At 44.0% G+C, this 12,314-nt stretch overlaps 1 protein-coding gene across 3 annotated transcripts in view; it reads right to left on the bottom strand.

The window, feature by feature from the left end:
* Positions 1 to 12,314, bottom strand: part of LATS2 (large tumor suppressor kinase 2) — a 71,959-nt gene that overhangs the window by 38,520 nt on the left and 21,125 nt on the right. The gene's annotated exons all lie outside the window — the stretch shown is intronic.

Here is a 12,314-nt window from a genome sequence, read left to right as displayed (position 1 = left end):
GGAGCAGGTTATAAAAGCTTGCAGGTGGTAATTCAATAAAAAAATGCATATGCTAAAATATACAATGGCTCACGGGTGTAGAGACAGGTTATAATCAGACTGGGGGTCTTCAGGTACACAGACCATACAAGACACACGCAGGAAAGACACCAGGAATCAGGATCCAGACTAGAGGCTTACATAGGAGCATAAGCTATTACCGGCACTGGTGCGCAGGGCTGGCTGCCTTTTAAGAAGAACCTGAACCAATAGCAGGCAGCCAGTGAGACCAGCCGAACTGATCGCAGAGCTGGCGTCCCGGCCGGGACCACAACCCCCTGTGGCTGCCCGGCATTCCCAGGTTGCCTAGAAACCAGCAGGACCATCAATCATTGCGGCCGAGGAGACGCGGCGTACCGGGTGCCTAGCGATGGTCGGAACCCGTGTTAGTAATGAGCTGCGACAGCGGCTGCCATTTTGCTAATGCTTGCACTGCTGCTGTGAGCGCAAACAATCATTCCACATTCACAGTTCATCAAATCACGCTGTTTATCCATTATTTAATGAGTGATAAACTATTAGTCTCGGCATTTCTGCTCTTACACAGAGTTAAGCTGGCCACACACTAGACCAACTTGCATCCAACCAGCCAACTAGTTGATTGGTTGGAATGAAAATCTGGTAACGTATGGGAGTAACTGATAATCAGAAATTTGCTCCTAAATGCCAGAAAACAGATGAAAATGGTTGTCAGACAAGTTTGTTAAATGTTTGATCTAAACAATTTGTCCAAACAACAGTTTTTGTCCATTTTCCGGCGTTTGGGAGCAAATTGCTGATTGTCATTTGCTTTCATCCCTTACCAGGTTTTCATTCCAACCAATCAACTAGTTGGATGGTTGGATGTAAGTTGGTCTAGTGTGTGGCCAGCTTTAGACTTCCTAAATCAGCATTATCTGCAGAATAGACACTATGCATAAAATCACCTGATGTTCTTAATAATTTGGCCACTCAGTATGTGTGTATATGTGTGTGTAAAATCATACTTGCCTACCCTCCCGATTTGGTCGGGAGCCGCCCGAAAATCGGGTGCCGTTCCCGACCTCCCGGGATGGCAGGCGAGTCTCCCGGCTGCCGCCAACCCCTCCTGTCCCACTGCCGACCCCTCCTGTCCCACCAGAAGTCTCCCGGCAGCGAAGGGGGACGGTGACACAATTCGCGTCATTTTGGCACCGCCCCCCGCTTCACACTGCCTGTAATATTGGCAGTGTGTAGCGGGGCGGGGCCAAAAAGACGCGAATCGCGTGGCTCCGCCCCCACCCGCAAAAACTTCTCATCTTGCCGGCCCCGCCCCCGTCTGCTGGCCACACACCCCCAGTAATGTTGATCTGGCTGCTCCCTCCCGGAAGGAACAGCCAGATAGTCGGCATGTATGTGTAAAATATATAATTACACACACTACTTACGAGGTCTGTCTAAAAAGTTCGGTGAATGGTCTAATATATCTGTATGCAACGCTTGCAACAAGGTCGCTCATGCACGCTGACATGCATGGACATGTCTGGACCTGCCCCCAGTCGGGGTTTGCCCGAGGCCGCCACCGCATTCATTTCAACAAAGTGTCCCGGAGCAGTGTGCGCCGAACAGCAATGGAGCTCGTCTTCCACAGATTCCTTGCCATTGCTAAAGCGTGCAAACCAATCGTACACACATTTTCTACTCACAGCATCCTGCCCGTACACTTTTACCAACATTTTGTGCGTCTCCGTCCCCGATTTACCCAATTTGAAGCAGAACTTAATGTTGTGCCGCTGCACCATTGCTGTTCGACGCACACTGCTCGGGACACTCTGTTGATATGAATGCTATGGCAGTGCGGTGGCGGCCTCGGGCAAACCCCGACTGGGGGCAGGTCCACACATGTCCATGCATGTCAGTGCGCATGAGCGACCTTTTTGCAAGAGTTGCATACAGATATACAGTATCAGACCATTCACCAAACATTTTAGACAGACCTCATGTATATGTTTGTGTGTGTATATATATATATATATATATATATATATATATATATATATATATATATATACACACACACACACACACACATATACATACATACATATATACACACACACACACACACACACACACACACACACACATTACATATAAATAAAGTATGTAGTTACTTATAGTGCAGAAATAAAAAAAAAAAAATGTAAAAAGGAAAGGGAAAGAGAAAAAAAAACACAAGACAGAAACCCCTTTCAGCACTGAAATGTTCAGAGCTGTAGCAGAAAAATGATTGAAATTCTTCATACATAACTGAGCAGAGAAGATACCGCAGGGAGGCCTAATGCTCCCTCTTCACAAAGCTGTTATATTCTATACAGGACAGATATATATGCAAACTTTATTCTCTCTACCATTCTCACTCTACTAACGTTGCTTCAGAAAACGAAATGGAATTTTGCAGTGCTACGCAACAGTAGGTGCAGGGTGCAGACGTACCTGCTCCGCTCAACCCCTCCTAGCAACTAGTGCAAACATATTCTCTTCCGTTTGCTCCACAATCCCGAACCCAACAACTGTGCGAGGTGCGTGATGTCAACACAGTGAATTGTGCTTCTTAAAGTGTTAAATGGAATCCAGTTTTTGAAAACCATGTTATCAAGTTTTCCCGGGCACCACTTAGATTGTAAGCATGGCCATCTTTACCTTCTGTTTCATATAATTCTACCTAGTTTGCTTGTACCATTATATATGTACAGTGTTATATGTTGGCATATCATAAATAAAGGATATTACTAATATTACATTCGTTCAATAACTCCTCTCTGGTCTATAGCAATCAAGGTTGTCAAGTTCTGGAAAGACTGAACATGACAGCTCTTTAAAAATGTACTGATGACTTCTTCACACACACATTGATACACTATATGTAAAGATATCCAGAGTAAATGAACGTTACGCCACGTACATGAAAAAGGTTAGGAATGGGTTCGCAGGCCTACACAAAATTCCCAAAGCATTGGTCTTATACTCCTGTATTATTGTGGCGTCACGAGAGGTCTGTGTGTTACTAACTCTTATTATAAATCAGCCACGTCTGTGATGATACCTTTGATTGGACATATATATGAGCTAGATTAGATTATCAATAGGTTTCCATTTTTTCCCACCTTTGAAGGAGAGAGGATCTTCTTGTGCACACAACACAATGATCTGCCGCTGTGCTTGTGAAAACACAAATATATTTCACTATCAATTTGGAATCTAAACATAGTTAAAACCTGAACCCACAGACACTTGTCCCGCAGATCTGGAAGACATCCAGCAGGAAGGTAACACTACAACACAAGAAAGTGAGACACACATCTGGGTTTTGACCCATAAATCCCAGGTAACACGGGGTTTAAACCTGATGCGGAGGGTCATTCAGCTTATCAGGGCAATAGACTGTGCACATGGCTAAACTTAGTATTAAATTAGTTTTTTGACCTCCCTCAGCAGTTGCTGGGCAGTGATGAGATGTCTACACCCAAATGAAAATCGCTGGTGCTATATAAATACTTTATTATTAACACACCCAGTAATTTTCCTGGCACAACTTTTTGAATCCATGTCTGCAAATTTTATATATGTAAAGTATTACCATCAGTAGATCTAAATTGAGGTGCCACAAGGGTTGCCCTTTCCTACGGCTTTAAAGAGACGTGGCAATCTGCCTTGCCCCGACCTGAGTGCTGGAAACTCAGCATATAAATATAGTGAGACACAGGAGACCAGCATTTGGGATGGTGAGTCATGGAGAAAGAGTGGAGTCTTCCTAGCTGGTCATGCCGCATATCCACTTGCCGACTGAGGAAGATTTGAACGATTACAACGTTGTAATCGTTCCTCATCCTGTAGGTGCCCACACTGAACAATATGTCGTTCAGTGCAGGCATCCTCCCTCATCCCCGACCATGGTCAATCTGTCGTTATCGGCAGACTGACCTGCATGTTCAGGCGATGATTGATGTCGGAAACGACCAGCGGGAGCATGCATCGCTGGTCGTGTCCGACATTTTCATGTCCGGTTTGTGAACGATTAATGAGCGATTGAATGATAATGATGTTGTTATCGTTCAATCGCTGTTTAATTGGCAAGTGGATACGTGGCTAAAGACTCACCCAGAGCGCCCATCAAATCACCAAAAAGGGGCATCTGTAATTTGGGATGCTCTATGTATACACTGGGGAGGAAGTATAGGAGAACGGAATCAGCTACATTAGTGGCCACTAGTAAGAACAATTTTCTATTTATACAGATGCCTCCACGTACACTTATCCACAAATCTTGGCAACAAGGCCGCACCATGATAGACTTTTTCACAAAATATCCGTCTTTTTCGCATCGCTAACGCAATATACAGTACATACAGCTGCTATGTGCGAATTAGATACTAACTTGAATAAAAGTGCAAAAGATGGAGGTCAGATACGAGTGAACCGCGCAGAAACCATGTGCTTAATTGATGACTTTATAACAATTGCTTTGCGACAAAAGCACTAATCTACTGTGCCTAGGACACTATAAGTGACTTTGCATGAGCTGGAGCCATGGATTATGGAGGCCGTACACTGTGAGAGATGTCACAGTTTATTGGCCACGATATCTGTGCTGCTCCCTAGGGAGGTAAACATTACACCCTCCCTCCCCTGTGAAGGAACAGGGGGAATGTCGGGCGGGCGGCTCATTTACCGCGAGACGCAGCCGACCGATGATCGGATCAGACGGGGCCATTGGAAAATTTTTAATGACCAATCGTCCGATCGGTCGCTGCAATTATCGTCCCGATCCACCAGTAATTATATGCCCCGCTTAACTTGTAAAAGGAAAATGAAATAATAAATTAGAAATGTGTATGTATACAATAAACACATTTGTTTCCCTATGATAATGTATAAAAATGTTACACCTTTTGGTTTCAGTTTAGTTTTTATTTCATTATATATTTTATTATGTAGATCAGTGGTCTCCAATCTTAATTGGGGCGGGAGCTACTTCAGAAAAATTAGACGTCTTGAAGAGACACATTTTATTTTTGAAAGCTAAAACCTGGCTAATAACCCAATTTTTCATAGAAAAACAATGAATGTATTAAATACAGTGATAAATACCATTGTATTAATAAATGCATTGTTGTTTTTCAATTAAAAATTTGGTTATTAGCCAGATGTCAGCAGGGAGCAGGGGGCTGTGGGGTAAGGGGGGTGACTGTTGCGGGGGTTTGTGCAGGCGGGACAGTGGATGAACAGGCCCAACACCCCCTTTCAAAGTACCCGACCCCCCCCATTCCCCCACAGAGCAGGGACAGTAATAATGTGAGAAGAATAAGATACTTACCTTACATCCTACTGTTCTGTCTGTTCCTCCGTCCAGGGTTGTTGCTAGCCTCAGTCCAGTCCACACATGACGCGGCTCCTCTTTCAGCGGCGCAGCGCGATTTTATGACGTCAATCGTGCTGGCTCACAACTAGTAAAAACTCTATTACACGGGCCGGCCGCAGCAACCTAGGTAGTAGGCGGAGTGGGAGGACGGGCCCTTGCCTGTCACTTCTATTGTGCAGCCGCCGGGGGGTTGAAGCAGGCCTCCGGGCCTGTCACAACAAGGGTATAGTAATAGCGGGACTCGAGCTACCCCGCCCTTACAGCCGCGAGCTACCGGTGGCTCGCGAGCAACGGGTTGGCGACCGCTGATGTAGAGGACTGCATTTACACAGCTCTCAGCCAGCCAGCTTGGAGTCACACGACTGCTAATGCATAGAGCTCTTTGATGCGTGTTCCCATTTTACGGTTGTAATAAAGACTTCCATTTGCTGTAATAGGACTATTGTTACCTGTACTGAGAATTACAACACTGTACTGAGAATTACCTCTTTGTTCTTTATACAGACTCAAAAAAAGAACAAAAAAGAAAAAGACAGGTCACATAACAAAATGTAGGCACACAACACAGGAATCCAGCAAATTCCGTTTTATCATTCAGGCCACTTTCACTTACTCTTAATTAGCCAATCAGCATTTGGATTCCAGCCTGATATTTGGAATCTTTTGTAAAAGACAGTAGGGGGAATTCAATTGTTTTTTTTGGGTGTCTTAACTAATAGGCGTCTATTAGTTAAGACGCCCCCAAAAAACAAGCAATTGAATTACCCCCCCCCCACCCCATTGAGTACAATTGTAATAAAATATTAAGAGGAATACATATGGCCCCTTTGTTTAATGTGCATATAAAGAACACAATGATATTTCCCCAACAAGCAATAAAAACCCCAATAAGCACAGGTATGGGGATTCCATGACAACGTCCTTATGTTTGACACTTACCTGTCCCCCTCACTTTGGCTTCATTAACAGGACGCACTGTAATGGCCCAAAATACTGTATAACATATAATTTCTGCATGAAGTGCAAAGTGAGTCTCCTGCCCTTACCCTACACACGCTAAGGGGTATATTTACTAAAGGGAGAGTTTTTAGAAGTGGAGATGTTGCCCATAGCAACTAATCAGAGTCAAGCTTTAGTAAATTTATCCCCAAGTTAATGAGCTGCTAATACAGTGATTTGCAAGAGGAGGCGCAGGTAGGTAGTTGGTGTTTCGTGCCGAGCTTCTTCTTGGAACTATTGTGAGATGAGAAACTATGATGAGATGAGAAACGGTCTAGGATTGTGAAGCCTGATAGCAGGTCCTCACCTTTAATCTATAAATAATCTAGGTCTCACACAAATGCAATATGACATACAGCTAGATGTGTACATGCAGAGCTTGAAGGGTCTGTAGTGCGGTGCATGGAAAATTTCCAGCTGCGGATTGAATCCAGCAGTGCACAGGAACTAGCAGTCACCACTCACAGAAGGTGGACAGTGAGATTGGGCGTTTGACATGCACAATTATGTGATCAAGATTCTTCCACATAGGCATGTTAGTGAGTCAGCAATAGAAGAAAGATTGCAGGACTGCTCTGGCTTCAGGTCTACTTCTGAACAGATGGAAGATAAAGGAGATGGTACTTCACATACGACCTGTAAGATGCCATATAAAGCACTTACCCCTGCATTTCCTATGAACAGGAAGCCGATAACATCTTATAAAGAAGGTTGTTCCTTTTGAGGGGGAAATTCAATTGATGTTCCGGCGGGAGCAAGTGCCAGAGGTACCCATTACATGTGGTGCCCAAATGCACCGGGTCTAGACGTGTAAAACAGCTCTAAACCTGTCTAAATTATTGGGTGCGCTGACTTTTCACACATTTCTGCTCACCGCCGTGGAGGGTGGGAGCAGAAATAATGGGCGTCTGTGGTACTTGCGCCCGATCGGAGCAACAATTGAATAGCTTTATTGACAACAACACACTTAGCTGGAGCTAATCAGAAATGTATAGAAGGGGAGTTTAAAAAGCAGCAAAACAAATTATGAGCCTGTGTGAGCCTGTGTAAGCTCAAACCCGTGACCAACCTAGTTGGACACCCCAAAATCCAAACAATAAGAGTTTTGCGCTAACGTTATATTAAGTATCATTATCTCTATTGGATATGGTAGAATGAACGATCAAGACACCAATCAATTTAGGTAGTAAATCAGTTTATAATATATATATTAAAAAAATGTAACAATAGCAGCAATAACATTAAAACAAAACTTCATATAGATTCATCTCCTATTTAACAATAGCAAACTACTTGGATATAGTTCCTGTATATTGCATGACCTAAAAAATCCTCTTCTAGACTATACGTGCTGAATAGGTTTATGCACAAGTATAAATTGTCCACATGGGGACTTCACCACATCATCCGTAAGGACAAAACAAAGGGCCTGATTCAGACCCGCTTGCAAGCGCTATGCACTCGCGAGCTGGTCGATGTTAGGCCACTGCGCATGCGCGAGACCCGGCTAGTGACGGGCGCTCAGTCGCTCCGGGTCTCACACCAAAAGGGGGCGGCTGTCGAATTTGATCGACAGCTCGCACCGTTTTGGAGGCATGGCGTGGGGGTGGGTTCCCATGCGAACGCCTGCCATTTGTGGGCGGCCCCACTGACATCACCAGTGATCAGTGGGAGAGCTTCAGGCTCTATTAGAGCCAGAAGCTCTCTTGGGCTTGCGGCCACGAGACCCTTGGTCTTGACCATCACGACCATCATCCTGGTCGCTCGTAATAGCTGTGGGTGGTCACCCACAGCTATGCTAGCGGCCAGGAGGCCGCTACAAAAGAAAAACGCCCTAATTCAGAGCGAGCGCTCTTTCAGAGCGTCCGGCTCTGAATCAGGGCCAAAGTCCACTCCCTGGTCTCCAGACCTGACGTAAAGAGCGTCAACTTGGAAAGCTGTGATGCTGCATCCGCAGCTGGACTTCCAAAGTAACAGGTAATTTTACAGGCAAAGGCATTTTGATATTAGAATAGCTCTGTGATAAAGCCTCCAATAAGGAAGCGAAACGCGTCAAAGGAGTTGGTGCTGCCACTGGATCACCATTTTGGAGTGACCGCTAACATCAAAATACCTTCTTCTCTATCAGTTATCAACTGGAGATCCGCGGACTGGAGGGACTACTCACATGCGCAAAGATTAAATCCTGAGAATACACTATGTAATAACACTACAGCGCATACTGAGGTTTTGAAACAGTGTATATATTGAATATATATAATTGTGGAATACGATAAATCCACAATCTCAACGATTGTTTAGCCTACTTATAGAGTATGATGAGCGTGTATATAAATATAAAAGGATCTAAATAAAGGAGCCTCAGATTTATTAAGAACATTATCATTGGTTTCACTGGGAGCACATATTATAAATCATCTGACAGTGGGATAAAAGCTGTCATTTGAATTATGATCTATGGAGAGAGAGTAACAACAATATTTGTGAGCATTATAAAATATAAAGTCATTTGAAAATATGAGGACAGCTCTCCACAGACTTCTTGATATAAAACTATTGAAAGAATACGCAGTGTCGAAAGTGAAAACCCCCTTAATTATACATATGATCTATTTGAAGTTGAATTGTCTTATGATACAAATACATTTGAGCTATATTGTAGAAGTCAATTGGGACTATGGGCCTGATTCAGAGCCGGACGCTCTGACCAGAGCGCTCACTCTGAATCAGGGCCCTCCTACCTAAAATTGGAGCGGCCTCCTGGCCGCTCGCATAGCTGTGGGTGCCCACCCACAGCTTATGCGAGCGGCCAAAAAGATGGTCGCGATGGTCAAGCCATCGCGACCATCGGGCTTGCGACGAGACCCTGCGGTAGGGTCTCGCTGCTGCAAGCCCAGGAGTGCTTTTGGCTCTATAGAGCCAAAAGCACTCCCACTGACATCACCATCGACAGCACGCCCCCTTTGGTGCGAGACCCATAGCGACAGCTTGGCTATCGCTATGCGGGTCTCGCGCATGCGCACAACGGAGCTCCCTCCGTCGTGCGCATGCGCACTAGGGCACCATCGACCTGCTTGCGAGCGCTCAGCGCTCGCGAGCGGGTCTGAATTAGGCCCTATATTTGTTAATTTAACATATCCCCATGATAAGCAGTGTGTAGGAGGAACACACTGATGTTCTATAAAGAATAGACACACTATCATATCAACTGATCTGTTTCCTAAGTACTCTATGAAGTGATCTCATATACTCATACTCCGATAATAATATAAGGGATTAGCTTCTTCTTTATCGATAATCAATACAGGGTATGTAAGCGAGTGGATAATAAAATTAATCACTCAGGGTGACATCGTATTCCAGTAATTTTATTGGGTATTGTACATATTGGGATTACAATAAAGAGCTTAACCTGATTTAAAGTGGAACAATCCAATGAATTTACCAGGACACATTAGAACTAAATTGTGCTGTAATAGAGTGAGTAAGCGAGAATATGTTATATATTAAGATATACACATTTTCTTTATTCACATAATTGTTTTTAATATTTCACTTAAGAGGCATAAAATGTTATTGAAATTTAATAAAGGTTGTATTTTAATATTATATTTCCTAAGTGCGCCAACAAAGACATTCTTTCCTCTCTGTTTGTATTCTACTGAAATCTGACAATGTAACTATGGACTAACTACCTGTTCCTGCGATTGCTGGAATCTACAATAACTTTTACTTGATTTTGTGCAGTGTTTCGGCTGAGCATTTTATACAACGCCATTTTGTTTTCGTATGCTAAAATTTATTTATTGTGTTAAAAGCTCCAGCGTATGTAGCCGAATGTTCCCAAAGATCGCATTTTATGTTTTAACGGTGTTTGCCGACAGTAATGATTCTCTTTGCATGCTTTGTTCTGATTAACCAATTTAATGGTAAGGAAGAGACAACGCCCCCCCTGGAAAAACCCTGGAATGCTGGTAATTTGCCTGACACATTTCCTCTCACAGTCACTAGCTGGAGAAGCTGGAGGAAATTCAGGCCGCCCCCCACCCAAGACCACACTGCACCAGTACTTCCACGCTGGAATGTGGGATCTATTTAACCAGTTTGGCGCTATATAGGATTATGCAGCCAACCCTTAAACATAAATAAAGGAAAAAAAATAAAAAATTCCTTTGGCCATTTGTTTCCTACTAGTTTTTAGAAGATAGTTGAATATCTGACTGGCTGTTATTAGCTATATGTCATACATGTCTATTCTCCCGGGAATGTCCAGGAGACTCCCGGTTTTCAGGCAGTTCTTCCAGATGCCAGGGAGTGTTCATCGCCCTAGCTACTCAATGGCACAATAACACAGCATTTATAAATACTAATGTTTATTGCGTATGGTACTGCGGGGGTTAGGTCCCGGCGCACTGATGCACCAGGTATAGTCAAGTCCTGAGTTGCAGTGTGGAATAGTAGAAGTCCGAAACTCAGTGTGAAATATTAAATATATGTCAGAAGTTAAAAATAAATGTATTTTTATATAAATGAGTGTACACTTGTAACCCTATTGGGTCCAGGAAACTTCTGTGGGTTGTCAGTTGCTAGTGGTCCTGTTGGGGAGTTCCCACGTCCCTGGTAGCCTATTGTGGCGTATTTGCTTGACGAAATGGTGGAAATAGCCAGCCCAGAGTGGCCTGAGCGACAGTTATCCCGAGTTTGAGCTCATTGTCTCCGAATCCACTCTCTGCTCACTATCAAGTAAGTAGGCAGTGGGAGCTCACTATCACCATCCAGGAAAGGCTGCAGCAGTGTACACACACACACACACACACACGTGAGCCATTCTAGGTGCCGATGCAGGAGCCTGGTGTTGGCAGTGACTTAATCTCTTATGACGCAGTAGGAGTCGTCAGTACCAGGAAGCTACTGACGGGAAAAGGGAATCCCTATACCCACGGGTGGCTGGATGGACTTACCTTGTCACCCATGGGTATAAAGTATAGTGACCCAGGTGGCAGAGTAAGCCCATCCGTTCACACAGAACATTAAAATTATATTTCTACGATAATGTCTTTTCACACTACAAATTGTGCAAATGGCTTCCTCTCAGGCTTGGCATGGATTTATTTTAATAAACAAATGTGCCACTAATGACGATTGGTGTGAATATGGCCTATAGGTGATCCTTATACCTTACAATGTGTAACGTTCTTTGAGCGGGGAGAGGTTATTGAAATTAGGAGGGTTTACATTGAAGTAAAGCTTACAGAGGAACTGGTCCACCCTTATACCATTGTGAATGAGCTTCCTGTAACATAGCAAGCATTGCTGAGACTTTCGTCACTAGCACGTGATCCACTACACGAACCCTTCCAAATGTAGCACGTTCTAAGCAATCCCATCCACGAAACACAACTACAATCTACAAAAGCCAGTATGTGGTCACTGTAACAAATAAATAAGCGTAAAATGGCTCTATTCAAGCTTTCACATGTCACGGCTGGTGCGTCGGGAGACAAGGGGTTGTTGGTGGATAGCAGGATCTGTGGTCATGGCAATCTAGCTGCTACATGGTCCTCTGACAAGAACAAAGCCGTAATATGCGAGTTATGCAAAGCTGGATGTGAGAGTAAATACACCCGTTTCCAGGCATATCATTTGCACCCAGTATAGGCATATGCAATTCTGCACTGATGGCGAGTAGTTGTAAGAGAAGGCACACAGTAAGATGTGCACAACTCTAATCAAGCAGTTGGATTACAATCAATGATAACTTATGACCAGTTTATTCAATCACAGTGCTTTTGTGAAACTACAATTCCCAGCATACCCTCCCACCGATCAGCTGGCAAAGCATGCTGGAGAGCAACAGGTTGGCCAGGCCTGCACTGGTTCATGGTATCGTCCACAC

Source organism: Taudactylus pleione, unplaced genomic scaffold (assembly GCF_031769625.1).
Source record: "Taudactylus pleione unplaced genomic scaffold, aTauple2 ptg000842l, whole genome shotgun sequence".
In the NCBI taxonomy this organism is placed as follows: Eukaryota; Metazoa; Chordata; class Amphibia; order Anura; family Myobatrachidae; genus Taudactylus; species Taudactylus pleione.
Note: the sequence above shows the minus strand (reverse complement) of the source record. Positions and strands in the feature narration are given on the sequence as shown.